The sequence below is a fragment of the Schistocerca cancellata genome, chromosome 9, assembly GCF_023864275.1.
Source record: "Schistocerca cancellata isolate TAMUIC-IGC-003103 chromosome 9, iqSchCanc2.1, whole genome shotgun sequence".
Classification (NCBI taxonomy): domain Eukaryota; kingdom Metazoa; phylum Arthropoda; class Insecta; order Orthoptera; family Acrididae; genus Schistocerca; species Schistocerca cancellata.
The window spans coordinates 492,800,471-492,818,004 of record NC_064634.1 but is presented as its reverse complement, the minus strand read 5'-3'; positions in this window follow the sequence as shown (position 1 = coordinate 492,818,004).

Genomic DNA, 17,534 nt, shown 5'->3' with positions numbered 1-17,534 from the left:
TTTAGCACCACTGTTCATAAAAGGCTCCCCGCTGTGTTCACTCATGAATCTCGGTTCCGCACTGCTCCAAATGACCACCGTCTGTACGCACTGTGGCGATCTGGAGAGAGGTCTCATTCATCCGATGTTTTGGAGAGGCACTGTGGAACTATTCCTGGCCTTACTGTGTGGGGAGCCATCGAATATGACCTCAGGCCGTAGTTGTTGAGGGAACTGTTACGTCACAACAGTTTATTTATTTATTTATTTATCGTATGCCTTTACCATTGCAAGTGCGGTATTGACATCGTAAATTTACATAACATGTAAATACAAATATACATATACACACATACATAATAATATAAACAGAACATCTGGCGAAGATGGCATTGTTGCAGAGCTATTAAAAAACCTAGGACCAAAGACGTTGCAAGAGCTCACAAAAATAATAACAAAAATATGGGAAACAGAAAAATTACCAGAGGATTGGAAATGTGCCCTTATTCACCCGTTACATAAAAAAGGAGACAGAACAAATGTCAATAACTACAGGGGAATCTCACTTTTACAAGTCACCTACAAAATTCTCTCAACATGCCTGCTGAAAAGAGCACAAGAGCAGCTGGAACGCCAAATTGGTGATTATCAAGCAGGCTTCCGCCCCGGTCGCTCATGCATAGAACAAATATTTAATTTAAAGACAATATTAAAACACAAAGCAATTAGAAATGCCCCCATAATTTGTACATTTGTAGATTTTAAGAAAGCCTATGACTCAATTGACCGGCAATCTTTGTTTAACATTTTAGAGGAACTTGGACTTGACTCCAAAACACTAAGGCTTATCAAAGAATCACTGACAGACACTGTATCTAAAGTTAAATTCAGGGGAGAAATCTCTGAACCTTTTCTCATAAAAACTGGAGTACGTCAAGGTGACGGGCTATCTCCACTTCTGTTTAATATAGTCCTGGATAAAGTCATTAAGGAATGGGAAAAAGAATTAAAAAATCAATCCTACTGGAAACCAATCCATCTTGGTAGAACCAAAGACTACGTGGAGGTATCTTGTTTAGCATTCGCGGACGACTTGGCCATACTTGCAGATGATGAAGAAATCGCCTCCAAACAAATAGAGATCCTTAAGGAATGCGCGGATAAAGTAGGTTTACAAATTTCGTTTCAAAAGACAGAATTTTTCTGTACGAAATTCCATATACACAGTTTGAACACAAAATATGGAAAAATAAATAGAGTAAAACATTTTAAATACCTAGGTGAAATTTTGGAGCCAACCGGAGGAGAGAAAGTTGCACAGAAGATCAGACAACAGAAAATGAAGAGAGCATATGGTATGACACATGAAATATACAATAAAAAATGCATCTCCTCGAACACAAAAATCAGACACTACTGCGCAGTAATTAACCCAGCAGCACTATATGCTAGTGAAACGCTCACACTCCACACAAAATGTGACTTAGAAAAAATACTAAAAGAAGAACGCAAAATTATGAGAAAGATTTTAGGTCCAAAATTAACAGAAGAAGGATACCGGATACAATCAAGAAGAACCACAGAAACTATATCAAACCTGGCAGGAGACATAAGAAGGCGAAGATTAAAATTTTATGGACATGTCACTAGACTTCCCCCCACACGACTCACCAACAGAATTCTCACTTACATAGAAAAAGTCAAATCAACAACACCATGGATTAGCCAAGTAAAATTAGATTTACAAAAAGCAAATATTGAACTTAAAGATGTCAAAGATAGAAAAACTTTTAGAAATAAGGTGGAAAAGTGGATTGTATTGTCGGAGAAGGAAGCACTAAAGAGACCAGGAACAAAATGGACAGAAGAAAGAAAAAGAAAACATGGAGAACGAATGAAAGAAGTATGGAAGAAACGACGTCAGAAAGCTTTGCGTGATCCTTCTGGGTCCATTCGCGATAAGTAGGTAAGTAAGTATAATATAAACAGAACAAACACCAGTCATTATTAAATCTGAGCAAAGCTGAAATATAATCACAGCTACAATTCGTCAAAAATTTGTGTCCAAATGTGACAGCCATTTATGGGCAGCAGTGCTGTCCTCGACGAATTCTCTGCAGTCACTACAGAATCCTCGCAGTGGACAATCTTGCACTAGATGTTGTAATGTTTGTTCATCAGTTTCACAGTCACACATTCGGTTATCACTGGCGCCCCATTTGTACAGCATGGATTTAGTTCTCGCGTGTGCAGTTCTCACACGGTTAAGCTGGCACCAGATTTTACGAGGAAGCTGCATTCCTGGGAGTTGTTGGCTGGGGTCCTCTATATTGTGTCGGTTAATGTCACTATTGTTCCACTTGGTTTTCCAGGATTTGTGGCAGGCATAGGTATTTCCTTGTGCAAGTGTTCTGTCTTCCCATATTGGCGCTCTTGATTTAAGGCGATATCGACAGTGGTCATCCAGTGCTTGGTCTATCGGTAGTACTCTTGCCTTATCTGCATGATTTATTTTTTGCCAATCCTGAATTGTTGCCTGCTGTCTACGGATTTCTGGCGGAGTGATGTTTAAGAGGACATGAAGCCATTCTAGAGGTGTTGACTTTAGTGTCCCTGTTATTGTCCTCATGGCTTCATTGATCTGGGCGTCAATCTTCTTTAAATGGGCACTCCTACTCCACACAGGGGCACAGTACTCTGCCACTGAATAGGCGTGTGATATTGCTGCAACACGTAGTGTATTTGCATCCGCACCCCATGTTGTACCTGCTAATCTCTGGATGATGTTATTTAGGATTTTCAATTTCTGGCTAGTTAGTTCCAGGTGTTTGATGAAGGTAAGTGACATGTCAAGAGTTATGCCTAAATATTTGGGAAATTTTTTATGTAAATTCGTTTTCCGCAGTAAGTAATATTTAGTTCTCTGTCTGCTAGTCTGTTATTTAAATGGAAGGCGCAGGTCTCTGTTTTATTTGGGTTTGGGCACAGTCTCCACTTTTTGTAGTACTGGTTTAGTACTTCCAGGTCAGCAGTTAGAGTTCTTTCACCATCTTCTAGCCATTTGCTTTGAGTAGCTATAGCTATGTTCTCAGCGTGGCAAAACGTACTCAGTGTCTATCATGTCACTGATGTAAACATGAAAAAGCAGTAGAGTCAATACAGAGCCTTGGGGGAGTCCGTTTTTTATTCTTTTTGACTTGCTGCTTTGTGACCCCAGGTTTACTTTAAAATATCGGACTTTCAGCATTTTTTTCCAACAGGTTTGTCAATTTCAAGCATGGCATCACGTTGGCAAATTTCAGGATAAGACCATGTATCCATACCGTATCATAAGCTGCACTGAGGTCGACAACTGGACGGAGAGTCCCTCACGGTCAACAGCAGCTAGTGCATCCTCAGCGAAGAAACCGCCACAACAGTACTTCACAGACATCCTGCATCCTGATGTGTTACCAATCATGCGACAGTATCGTGGTGCCATTTTTCAACAGGACAATGCTCGTCCACACATACAAGGTTACACTATGAACTGTCTGCGTGATGCTGAGGTACTCGCGTTGCCAGCATGATCCCCAGATCTTTCTCTTTTGTGGAACCAGCTCGGACGTCAACTCAGCGCAAGTAGCAGTATCCAGGATATTAAGGGCCATTTACAACAGTTGCGGGCCAACTTGCCTAGGGACAACATACGACATCCTTCCGAAACTAACCATTGTACGCATCCACGATAGAGGGTGTGCAACTTCATACTGATAAGTTGACTGAGAGTGCCAAGTTCCTTGTAAATTTGACTCGATGTAGCAAACACTGAAACACCATATACCCTCACAACCGCTTCTGGGTGCTTCGCTTCACTTTGTCAGGCAGTGCAAATTATGACACGTCTCTGTGTGGCAAGTGTGGCGAGAGTCCCTGGTTAAAGGCAGGCCGTCTTACGCGGCAGCGTGGCATCGGCAAGTGCGTCGGCACGTGCTGCGGCCACGTAACAGCGGACAAAACAAAAACGGGGGCAGTGGGCGGCGGCCAGGCCGGACACGCGGCCGCTTTTTTTAAACACAAAAGCTGCGGAGACAAACAAAGGAGAGGCCGCCTTTGTGAGCGCCCCGGCCCGGTATTGCCACGTGAGGAGGGGGCGCGGATTGGCGGCCGCGGGTGTTAGCGGATTACTCGGTCGGCGGCACACGACAACAAAGACCGCGTCGACGGCAAACACGCGTAGGCACACACGGCAGCGAGCGGCGCTGCAGCGGTTGGCAGCACTGCAACTTAACCTGCTAGCGGCCGCCATCACTTGACACTTCTTTCGCAACAATTATTTTGGTAGACAATGAGTCTGCACAGAGCAGTGGAGTCCTTTCGAAATACCCTAGTTAACCCTAGGTCAACAAAAAATGGTTCAAATGGCTCTGAGCACTATGCAACTTAACTTCTGAGGTCATCAGTCGCCTAGAAATTGGAACTAATAAAACCTAATTAACCCTTGGTCATCACACACATCCATCGAGGCAGGATTCGAACCTGCGACCGTAGCGGTCGCGCGGTCCCAGACTGTTGCGCCTAGAACCGCCTCGCCACTCCGGCCGGCCCCTAGGTCAACAGTTTTGGGATGTAACACTGAAGCCCATACAACACAACTACACACACGAATTAACCCTAGAACTGTAGGGCGAAAAATAATGTCAAGAACGGTCAGGCTAGGTCTGTGGGACAAAATAAATAAATCACTTGTAACTCGCCACTCCGGCCGGCCCCTATGTCAACAGTTTTGGGATGTAACACTGAAGCCCATACAACACAACTACACACACGAATTAACCCTAGAACTGTAGGGCGAAAAATAATGTCAAGAACGGTCAGGCTAGGTCTGTGGGACAAAATAAATAAATCACTTGTAACAAATGACAAACAATATGTTTAGATCTAATGTCGAATTTTTATTTTGATTAGGTACTACTAAATGCTATAGTGACATTAGTTCAGCTTTCTGCTTCATACAACAATTACTAAAAAAAATACTGAAACATATACATCTTTGTAGTTCTAATGGAATGTTGTCTACTCCCGGGGCCTTGTTTCGACTTAGGTCTTTCAGTGCTCTGTCAAACTCCTCACGCAGTATCATATCTCCCATTTCATCTTCATCTATCTCCTCTTCCATTTCCATAATATTGTCCTCAAGAACATCGACCCTGTATAGAAAAGATCGGAGTAGGTATTAAAATCCATGGAGAAGAAATAAAAACTTTGAGGTTCGCCGATGACATTGTAATTCTGTCAGAGACAGCAAAGGACTTGGAGGAGCAGTTGAACGGAATGGACAGTGTCTTGAAAGGAGGGTATAAGATGAACGAGGATAATGGAATGTAGTCGAATTAAGTCGGGTGTTGCTGAGGGAATTAGATTAGGAAATGAGACGCTTAAAGTAGTAAAGCAGTTTTGTTATTTGGGGAGCAAAATAACTGATGATGGTCGAAGTAGAGAAGACATAAAGTGTAGACTGGCAATGGCAAGGAAAGCGTTTCTGAAGAAGAGAAATTTGTTAACATCGAGTATTGAATTAAGTCTCAGGAAGTCGTTTCTGAAAGTATTTGCATGGAGTGTAGCCATGTATGGAAGTGAAACATGGACGACAAATAGTTTGGACAAGAAGAGAATAGAAGCTTTTGAAATGTGGTGCTACAGAAGAATGCTGAAGTTTAGATGGGTAGATCACATAACTAATGAGGAGGTACTGAATCGAATTGGAGAGAAGAGAAATTTGTGACACATCTTGACTAGGAGAAGGGATCGGTTGATAGGACATGTTGTGAGGCATCATGGGATCACCAATTTAGTACTGGAGGGCAGCATGGAGGGTAAAAATCGTAGAGGGAGACCAAGAGAGTGAATACACTAAGCAGATTCAGAAGGATGTAGGCTGCAGTAGGTACTGGGAGATGATGAGGCTTGCACAGGATAGAGTAGAATGGAGAGCTGCATCAAACCAGTCTCAGGACTGAAGACCACAACAACATACATCTTTGTAGTATTAAATGGCAGTAAACTGAAAATACAAGTAAATTTGACTGAAATAAGAATATAAATGAGAGTAAGTTGTAGAAATAAGAAGCAAAAATGATGAACTTCCGTTGTGTAAGTGGAAATCATGAATTTAGAGAATAGGTCATGAAATATCATAGTCTAAAGTTATCACTTTTCAAAACAGTCGCCGCATACCATTTCTGCATGCGCCAAGCCTAACCACAATTTGCAAATTTTTCATAAGTGTTTAGTTTTGCTGTCCTTGCATTTGTAGCACCTTCCCCTTTTCCCTGGTTGTGGATCTTTGACTATTCTTTGTTCTTCCGTATTGGAGAGGTTAGAGGGAAGCGTGTGAATATCACGCGGAAGGTTTGGTTGGGTTGCGCACATTGTCAAATGTGGTGTTATGAGAGACTATCCTAGTGTTCTGAAGTATTCTCGTCTCATACATTTTGGTTGTCTTTGAACACAATGTAGCCATTGAGAGCTGCAATGTTCAACAATTGAAAAAAGAGACACAGAGGTCACCGTCTTGTCCCTCTAGCAACCTTATATTCACCTCACATAGCATAAACGACGTCTACGCCGCCCTTGGTTTTGTTGTAGTACGTTATTATACTTGTTTTTTTTGTTTCCACCGCTGTCATCATGGTGCATTAACGACAAAAGGAGTACTGATTTGTTCCGTTTTGGTACATATGAAAGTAATGTGACATCTTCCTGAAATACAAACATACTTGAGTACCCTTCTTCAGACTTTTTGGGTAAAAAGTCAAACGGAATTTCAGGCTTATTTTTTTAACGTACCAACAACAGTAATATTCTTTTCTTGTAATAGTTTTTTGACGATTGGGTGAGAAGTAAACCAATTGCCTATCGTCAGATTTCTTCCAGACCCTTTTACTGGGTCTACAGCGCGGAAAAAATGTCATCTGCCTTATTACTGACTTTGTGCGGTCCTTTGGGTTGTACACCTGCATAAACGTCCAAATGTTTTACATAGTACGTTTTAGAATAAGTCAGGATGAAGCCTTTGATCCCATACTTGGTAGGTTTATTTGGGATATACATCCTGAACCTGCACCTGCCTCTGTATGCAACGAGCATTTCGTCCAAAGTAACATTTTCTGACGGAGCAAAATATGTATGCTTTGCAGGGAGACAAACATATCGAGAATGGTTCTTATGGTAGCAAGAGTGTCTTGTGCTTTTCTTTCTTCCCTTGTATGGATGTTGTCAAACCTGATACGAGTCAAAAATCTGAACCTCTTCAGTGACATACTTGCACGAAAGATTTCTATTCCTGTCCCATCTGTATTCCATAAGTCTTCAATATTCATTTCACCGCCATGCAATGTTCCAGCTAAGTAAAGTAGAGGCCAAAATATACCTTCAGTTCATCAAAACTGGTAGGCCTAACCGTGTTCGGGTCACTTGCATAATTGTTTCGAACTGAATCAATATAGATATTGGCTGATTCAAGAACTGTACCAATCAATGCATTGCTAAAAAAATAACTGCTATGATTCTAGTGGTGAATGTACATCCATCGCAGCTCGAATACTTCCAGGCAAATGCACTGCAATTATGTTGTGACGTCTTGCTCGAACGCTTTGTGGGAAACACGTTTTTCGCCATTTAGTTGCTTCATTCCGTCCTTTGTAATAGCGTACAGATGACGTACCTGAGTCAGTCAGAGGAGCTGTACTTGAATCAGCAATAGCAGGTGCATCGGTGTCGGCAGATGACTGAACATCTTCCTCTTCATCACCACTTATTTCACTGTTGCTGTCATGATAACTGTTTATTTCGAAGTCTGGGTTCGCACCAGAATCGTCTGCCTCAGTCTGATCATCATACAAAATTCTGCAGATTTCACTGTAAGGAAGACTTTCTCTTACCTTGTTGTACTGCAGACTACTGACAATGATAATTCGGTGTTAGCAAATTACATATAGTTCACAAAATAACTAGTGTTGTGGCGTAGCAAGACAACCACGCCACTCGGAAGTAGTCGAAAGGCACGCGTACACACACGCCGGCTGGCGTGAGTTATGGAACAGGATACTTGGTGAATGCTATAGAGAAAAATATGCAGTTCCTCGGATACTTAATGTGGTGTCACCGCCAGACACCACACTTGCTAGGTGGTAGCTTAAATCGGCCGCGGTCCATTAGTACATGTCGGACCCGCGTGTCGCCACTGTCAGTACTTGCAGACCTAGCGCCACCACATGGCAAGTCTAGAAAGACGGACTAGCACTCGCCCCAGTTGTACGACGACTTTGCTAGCGACTATACTGACGAAGCTTTTCTCTCATTTGCCGAGAGACAGTTAGAATAGCCTGCAGCTAAGCACATGACTACGACCTAGCAAGGCGCCATTAGCCTTACCTACTTTGAGAGTTATAGTATAAATGTCTCAAGAAGAACGCTGTATTCATCAGAGAATAAAAGTTAAGTATAAAGCAACTACGTACTTTTCTTGCTACCATTCAATAGTTATCCTGTTTCAGACTTCACGCCCGTCTGCATTAGTTAGCGTGCCTTTCGGCTACCTCCGAGTGGTGTGGCTGTCTTGCTACGCCACAACACTTAACTTTATTCCATCATTGTGCTATTGACGATACAAGTGAGACTATCTTCAAATACGGTTAATGGCGCCTTGCTAGGTCGTAGTCATGGACTTAGCTGAGGGCTATTCTAACTGTCTCTCGGCAACTGAGAGAAAAGCTTCGTCAGTATAGTCGCTAGCAAAGTCGTCGTACAACTGGGGCGAGTGCTAGTCCGTCTTTCTAGACCTGCCATGTGGTGGCGCTAGGTCTGCAAGTACTGACAGTGGCGACACGCGGGTCCGACATGTACTAATGGACCGCAGCCGATTTAAAGCTACCACCTAGCAAGTGTGGTGTCTGGCGGTGACACCACAACTAGTTACTCAATGATACACCAAAATAAAAACGGGGTTGCACCTGCAGAAATTATTTACGTAAACGGTCGGGCTGGGTGTGACAGATTCGCGCGCTTTTTTGAAAGACTGCCAAACAATGACTAACCAAAGAAAAACCTTATTCACTACAGTAATGCTTCCTCTCGGATGGTTCAGGAAGGTAACAGGGTGCTCGAGTCAAATCAGCAACTATAAGAACATAAATTCAGTGAAACAAAAACCAGTGGGTCTCACAGACCCTGCCCGACCGTTCTAGGGTTAACAGTGTTTTTTATTTTCAAAAACAGAAAGTTACTTTGTAAGTAGGCTGTTTATATTTTCTTATTGGCAACGTTACGTAGCGCTCTGTATGAAAATCACTGGCTGTGCTGTGTGCAGCCTGTGGCTAGTTTGCATTGTTGTCTGCCATTGTAGTGTTGGGCAGCGACAGCTGGATATGAACAGCGCGTAGCGTTGCGCAGTTGGAGGTGAGCCGCCAGCAGTGGTGGATGTGGGGAGAGAGATGGCGGAGTTTTGAAATTTGTCATGAACTGCTATATATACACTCCTGGAAATGGAAAAAAGAACACATTGACACCGGTGTGTCAGACCCACCATACTTGCTCCGGACACTGCGAGAGGGCTGTACAAGCAATGATCACACGCACGGCACAGCGGACACACCAGGAACCGCGGTGTTGGCCGTCGAATGGCGCTAGCTGCGCAGCACTTGTGCACCGCCGCTGTCAGTGTCAGCCAGTTTGCCGTGGCATACGGAGCTCCATCGCAGTCTTTAACACTGGTAGCATGCCGCGACAGCGTGGACGTGAACTGTAAGTGCAGTTGACGGACTTTGAGCGAGGGCGTATAGTGGGCATGCGGGTGGCCGGGTGGACGTACCGCCGAATTGCTCAACACGTGGGGCGTGAGGTCTCCACAGTACATCGATGTTGTCGCCAGTGGTCGGCGGAAGGTGCACGTGCCCGTCGACCTGGGACCGGACCGCAGCGACGCACGGATGCACGCCAAGACCGTAGGATCCTACGCAGTGCCGTAGGGGACCGCATCGCCACTTCCCAGCAAATTAGGGACACTGTTGCTCCTGGGGTATCGGCGAGGACCATTCGCAACCGTCTCCATGAAGCTGGGCTACGGTCCCGCACACCGTTAGGCCGTCTTCCGCTCACGCCCCAACATCGTGCAGCCCGCCTCCAGTGGTGTCGCGACAGGCGTGAATGGAGGGACGAATGGAGACGTGTCGTCTTCAGCGATGAGAGTCGCTTGTGCCTTGGTGCCAATGATGGTCGTATGCATGTTTGGCGCCGTGCAGGTGAGCGCCACAATCAGGACTGCATACGACCGAGGCACACAGGGCCAACACCCGGCATCATGGTGTGGGGAGCGATCTCCTACACTGGCCGTAAACCACTGGTGATCGTCGAGGGGACACTGAATAGTGCACGGTACATCCAAACCGTCATCGAACCCATCGTTCTACCATTCCTAGACCGGCAAGGGAACGTGCTGTTCCAACAGGACAATGCACGTCCGCATGTATCCCGTGCCACCCAACGTGCTCTAGAAGGTGTAAGTCAACTGCCCTGGCCAGCAAGATCTCCGGATCTGTCCCCCATTGAGCATGTTTGGGACTGGATGAAGCGTCGTCTCACGCGGTCTGCACGTCCAGCAGGAACGCTGGTCCAACTGAGGCGCCAGGTGGAAATGGCATGGCAAGCCGTTCCACAGGACTACATCCAGCATCTCTACGATCGTCTCCATGGGACTGTACTAGTGCCGACATTGTGCATGCTCTGTTGCCTGTGTCTATGTGCCTGTGGTTCTGTCAGTGTGATCATGTGATGTATCGGACCCCAGGAATGTGTCAATGAAGTTTCCCCTTCCTGGGACAAAGAATTCACGGTGTTCTTATTTCAATTTCCAGGAGTGTAGTCCACGTTACAACTACCTCTATGCGATGAATGACAGACGCCAATCTGGAGTGCGAGTTGGTGCGTCAGTGACTGAGCGACTGCACTAGTGACTGAGACTGTGGACTTGCGGTCAGTGGCTGCGGCCTAAATACTAGCTGTCCAGAGGGCGTTGGCGACACGTTGCTTGCGAGTCTATCTTTGGCCTATCTCCCAGTAGGCGCACTTGATCCAGCGCCCACTGTCGATCTTCTTGCTACATCTTTGCCGACCGGTGTGCTGGCGACAGCTTACGCCAGCACAGTACAAAAGTTACGTGGCAGTGGTAACGTAAGTGAACTGGTAGCATTTGTGAATGATGTGCTGTTTGTTGTAAGTGTTGACTCCAGAAGAATTACAGAAGAAAAATGTCTTCTGAGCTTGAGAGGTGCTATCGAAGAATGAAACTGCCACTAGCACCTCACAGAACTACATATGTCCTGCTGAGAGGCAACCTAGTAAGGAATGATCAAATAAAATCAAATGAGGTTAAGAGAAATACCCCCTAGGGGTATTTATAGACGAACACCACAACTGAGCACATCACGTACTGAAAGCAGGCAGAAAAGGTAGAAACACAATGAATAAAATTATGACCATTGGAAACAAACTATTTCGGCTTCCCTTGTAAACAATCTGAGTACATTACTAGTCTATATTAGCATCAGTCATAGAATACAGTGCGAGCATTTGGGTTCATGATGCTTTGTTAGTAATTCTAGCAATACTGGACTTGGAAACTAGGAGAAAGGCGAAGGATGCTCGTAATCGAGGCCAGTACGATGAACTAATAAAAGATAGCATACAAAAACTGTGGCAAAACGAATGGGACATTTCAGGCACAGACAGAGACTAAACATGAGATCTCTTATCCTGTCGAGCGAATTGGTACGTTACCAGATTGGTCATGAACTGCATGCTACGAATCTATACAAAAATCAAAAGACAAATGAGCGATAGCTGCGCCTGCAGCAGCGTGGGCACGCTACAAGATACATAGTGGGACTGCGCGCTCTACGAAGATGCGGCGGGTATTGACCATGAGGCATTAAGGATGTTGAATCCCAAAGCAGCACTGAGGAGCGATTCGACCAGGCCCACAGACTCAGTTACTAATGCAGTCATTCAGTTAGTGACGCAGCAACTCGCACTCCTTGGTGAAAGTGATCATAGAAGTGTGGACTCTGTAAGACGTTAACAGTCAATCGAGGAGTCGCTTATTACGACGGAAAGCTGTTGACGAGCAGCCCTACGCCCAATAGACAATGGCTGCTGACGAAACTAGGATGAGAGCGGATCCATTAGCGGAAACAATCATCTGCAGGTTAATGCACCAAAATACAGGAAAAAAAGCAAAACAGATTCTGTAGTGCCAACAGTAGTGTTAGTAGCTAGGCAACTAGTTAAGCTTTTTAGTTGTTGTAGTAGTAGTCGTAGTATTAAAACAATCAAGTATCAGAAATAAAAAGTTAATATGTAAATTTCTTATTATTCAAGAACATCTTATTTGTATAGCTTACTTTAGCTTTTTAGATAGTAGGCTGTAATTTTAAACAATAAAGAACTAATAGTTAACCACTGGATGCATAACAAGACTGTTTTACACCCAGCAACTCTCATTCTCTCAAGAAATTGTCTTAAAATTTGTTTATTTTAGTTGATACCCTGTGTAATTCTTGGAAATACACTTCACTTTCATCCGGAGGAACATTATTTGTTTCATGAAAAATTAATTACTTTTTTATGAATTTTGTAATCCTACACGTATGATGAATGACAGGAGTCATGTAGACCCCTGAACGAACCAGCTGTCTTTCCGATACCTTATTTATATTTTACCTTAATGACGGATTAAAGTAGCTAGATTACTGATATGAATTATCAGTTTGCCACAGTTATACTCTTTGCAGAGAGGTCAGAAACGTTGTAAAAGCTACATCCCAGTACTCAGCTGAAGGTAAGTGTTCTTCTCAGTGCATAATACTTCCAGACGGATATAATTTTTATATGATAAACGGAATAAGTATTTAAGAAAACACAGATACCGTACTGCCTGTAACAGACAGAACAGCATCATTTGTAATTAGCACAAGTGATCAAAAATCCTTAAGTCAGCTATTACTTAGGGCTTGAAGCTGAAGCTGTCTTCGACCAGGAAGATGAGAGAGATTTAGATACTGGTAGTCATCAGGATAATGAACGCCGGTCTTCTAGCATCACAAGTGAGGGAAGCAGTGAAGAAATAGACGATGCAGTCTACGGAATTGCTGATTACCTTATTGGTTATAAGGGAACTCAATAAAATAAATCATTACGGCCAGTGAGCACTGCTACGTCTCTGCAAAACACCACCACTGTAGATGAAAGACGTGGAATCAATGTTATCCTATGATGAATGAAAATCAAGAGTTGATTCTCCTGACCAAAAAAGGGATGGAGGGAAAGGCTTGGAAAGGACAGTCAAGAAAATGGTATTTTGTCTTACGGATAAACGGAATGAATGTTGTAACGATAAATATCTTGCATCTTGTAACATCCCACTATATGGAAGGCAGATCGAATGAAAGCATATATTTTGTAATATGGAGAAGAGAGTCAGTACGCCATGCCTCCAAACTAAAATTGTACAAGATATGACACGTTCTGGAATTACTAGCCAACAGACTAAAATTGTGGCAAATGGGAGATCAACAAAAGGAAGATTTTTTGTATGCCCACATCGATTAGACATGAAGTGGTCAACCATCCTGCAAATGCACAAAGCATACATACAAAGACGGTAGTGCACTTATTTGTGAAAATTATTATTTATAATGAATAAATAGTCTACTATGGATCAGCAAAACTGACAATTATTGAACTGTGGAAAATTATGAAGTAATTTATAAAACTGCTTTTCATGTTACACTTACATGAAAGTCAATAAATATTTCCTTATTCATCCGGTATCACCAACCTCTTCAAAAATTCTTGATATTTTTTATTACCAATATTTAGTACTTGTTTTAAGATAAGTGGTCTTACAGATCACGTTCATGCTTTTTTGTCAGTCCAGCCACTCATGCAGACAAGGGTTAAACGGTTGTTATTGTTATGCTTCACCGCTTGCAGTGAAATACAAACATGCGTCTTTGGTTCAACAGCTACAAACCAAACAAATATAGATATCCAATAAAAAGGAAAAAAATGCTAAAGTTAAGCATCGTAAAACGTAAGAGTATGCTTACCTCAACGCAGTTTTGTAGGGGCGGTGCTGTTTATGTCCACATCTACTTCTAGATCCATACTTTGCAACTAGATACGTCATCATTTTAATTGCCGATCCTGGACAAAGACTCTGAAAAACCCGAACATTGGGGACAAATCGTTTATTTTGAAACGTCCCCTTAGAAAAATTATACAAGACTGTGCTTAAACTGACACACAATATTTTTAGCGCAACGGAATCTGATTTTCAGAAATCCATACAAAAGAATGGCCCTGACTAACATTAACCTATACCTTTCACAAATCACTTACCTCACCAAAAATTTTCGTTACTCGAACTACTGCAATACAGCGAGCGCCACTACTGCCAGCTAAATAAAAGATTCAAACTACTGAAGGCACTAACTACTGATAGGCATAGTTAGCAAATGAAAGATTTTAATAGAGAACAAACAATGTATTTACCTTAATAATCATAATATATATAGCAGTTCATGACATCCATTTTTTCAAATTTCAAAACTCCGCCATTTCTCTCCCCACATCCACCACTGCTAGCGGCTCACCTCCAACTGCGCATCGCTACGCGCTGTTCACATCCAGCTGCCCAACACTACAATGGCAGACAACAATGCAAACTAGCCACAGACTGCACACAGCACAGCCAGTGATTTTCATACAGACAGCGCTACGTGGCGGCGGCGTTACCAATATAAGAACCTAAACAGCCTACTTAAATTTCCCTGACACACACAACCTATCGACGGGAAGCTGGCCTACTGCTATTGGCACAGCAACCCGCGGGGGGCGGGAACGTGGGAGATAAATCTTTCCTCACTGTCTGTCCGTGCTAACACCAGAGTGCGCTGCCTTGTACCGACCAGCAGCGATGATACAAATCAGGTACGACGAACTGCCTTGTACCGACCAGCAGCGATGATACAAATCAGGTACGACGACTTAAAAAACTCCCAATGAATATAAATGATGCAAACGTATGTAAGTCGGTGTACTGCAGTATCGACAAATTATGTTTACGGCATGCGTATGTGGGGCGAAACGTACGAGTGCACAGTTGACTTGCCTGCTTACAACTGTGTGCTGGTGGGTCGGCGGCGCTGAATATGGATCGACGGTTGTCCGCTGTGTAGGCGGCCTTCACGCGGAGCTGTTGTGCGTTCGAAGAGAGATAAATACGAGATTTACAAAACGTCAGAGGAAGGTGAATCTGCAAACATGTTATCTAACGAGCACAAGGTTGGAAAGTCGACAATTACGGATATAAAAAAGCAAATTATCATTATCACAAACTCAATGTTCAAGTTTGATTCTACTGAGGGATCGACAAGTAGTAAAACTATGAAGCTCGCCGCCGGCCAGGGTGGCCGAGCGGTTCTAGGCGCTTCAGTATGGAACCGCCCGACCGCTACGGTCGCAGGTTCGAATCCGGCATGGATGTGTGTGATGTCCTTAGGTTAGGCTTAAGGAGTTCTAAGTTCTAGGGGACTGATGACCTCAGGTGTTAGTCCCACAGTGCTCAGAGCCACTATGAAGCTGGCCGCTAACACTGATCTACACTCCTGGAAATGGAAAAAAGAACACATTGACACCGGTGTGTCAGATCCACCATACTTGCTCCGGACACTGCGAGAGGGCCGTACAAGCAATGATCACACGCACGGCACAGCGGACACACCAAGAACCGCGGTGTTGGCCGTCGAATGGCGCTAGCTGCGCAGCATTTTTGCACCGCCGCCGTCAGTGTCAGCCAGTTTGCCGTGGCATACGGAGTTCCATCGCAGTCTTTAACACTGGTAGCATGCCGCGACAGCGTGGACGTGAACCGTATGTGCAGTTGACGGACTTTGAGCGAGGGCGTATAGTGGGCATGCGGGAGGCCGGGTGGACGTACCGCCGAATTGCTCAACACGTGGGGCGTGAGGTCTCCACAGTACATCGATGTTGTCGCCAGTGGTCGGCGGAAGGTGCACGTGCCCGTCGACCTGGGACCGGACCGCAGCGACGCACGGATGCACGCCAAGACCGTAGGATCCTACGCAGTGCCGTAGGGGACCGCACCGCCACCTCCCAGCAAATTAGGGACACTGTTGCTCCTGGGGTATCGGCGAGGACCATTCGCAACCGTCTCCATGAAGCTGGGCTACGGTCCCGCACACCGTTAGGCCGTCTTCCGCTCACGCCCCAACATCGTGCAGCCCGCCTCCAGTGGTGTCGCGACAGGCGTGAATTGAGGGACGAATGGAGACCGTGCCACCCAACGTGCTCTAGAAGGTGTAAGTCAACTACCCTGGCTAGCAAGATCTCCGGATCTATCCCCCATTGAGCATGTTTGGGACTGGATGAAGCGTCGTCTCACGCGGTCTGCACGTCCAGCACGAACGCTGGTCCAACTGAGGCGCCAGGTGGAAATGGCATGGCAAGCCGTTCCACAGGACTACATTCAGCATCTCTACGATCGTCTCCATGGGAGAATAGCAGCCTGCATTGCTGCGAAAGGTGGATATACACTGTACTAGTGCCGACATTGTGCATGCTCTGTTGCCTGTGTCTATGTGCCTGTGGTTCTGTCAGTGTGATCATGTGATGTATCTGACCCCTAGGAATGTGTCAATAAAGTTTCCCCTTCCTGGGACAATGAATTCACGGTGTTCTTATTTCAATTTCCAGGTGTGTATATGACGCTATTTACAAGTGGGCTACGAAGAAAAGGTCATAACGAATCCCTGTTTTTGTGCCCATGCTATGTGAAGCAGCAATTCAATTTTAATTAAAGTTGTGGAGGACCTACGAATTTTATAGCAAACTTGTGCTGATTCAAACGCTGTAAGACAAGACACGGAATTCGTGAGTGCCAAATACGAGGAGAAAAACTGTTCGGTGATTCTTCCGCAGCTGATTCTTTCAAACCCAGACTAAGGGACATATTCGGGGAAGATTATTATGCTCTCGAAAAAGTTGACAGTGCTGAAAAAGCAGGGTTTAGCTGGAAAGCTTTCCCAAGAAAAACTCTTGCTTCATGTTGTGAATTCATCCATAATATGATATCTTAAACGAAAATACGGTTGCATAGATGTTATCTTTTACAGCCCATGGATCAAAGTATCGTTGACACTTTCAAACGGTATTACTGTCACAGAAGAGTATTGTTACCTAAGTTATTGTTAGAAAGAGAAGAGAAGAGAAGAGAAGAGAGATGGAGGTGTGGGCGTGGAGGAGCTCTGCTTAACATTTCCAAAAAATGTGGCGTAGGCTTCAGTTTAGAAAAGCACATCTCCTAGAGCGCTCGGCATTTCCCGTACAGCGTCTGCCCATAATCCCCACCCACCTCTTCGGCCCTCCGCAAGCGTGCCCTGCCAACTGCGTATCTACCGGCCACAGTGTCAGAATGATATTTTTCGAGAGCCTGTCAA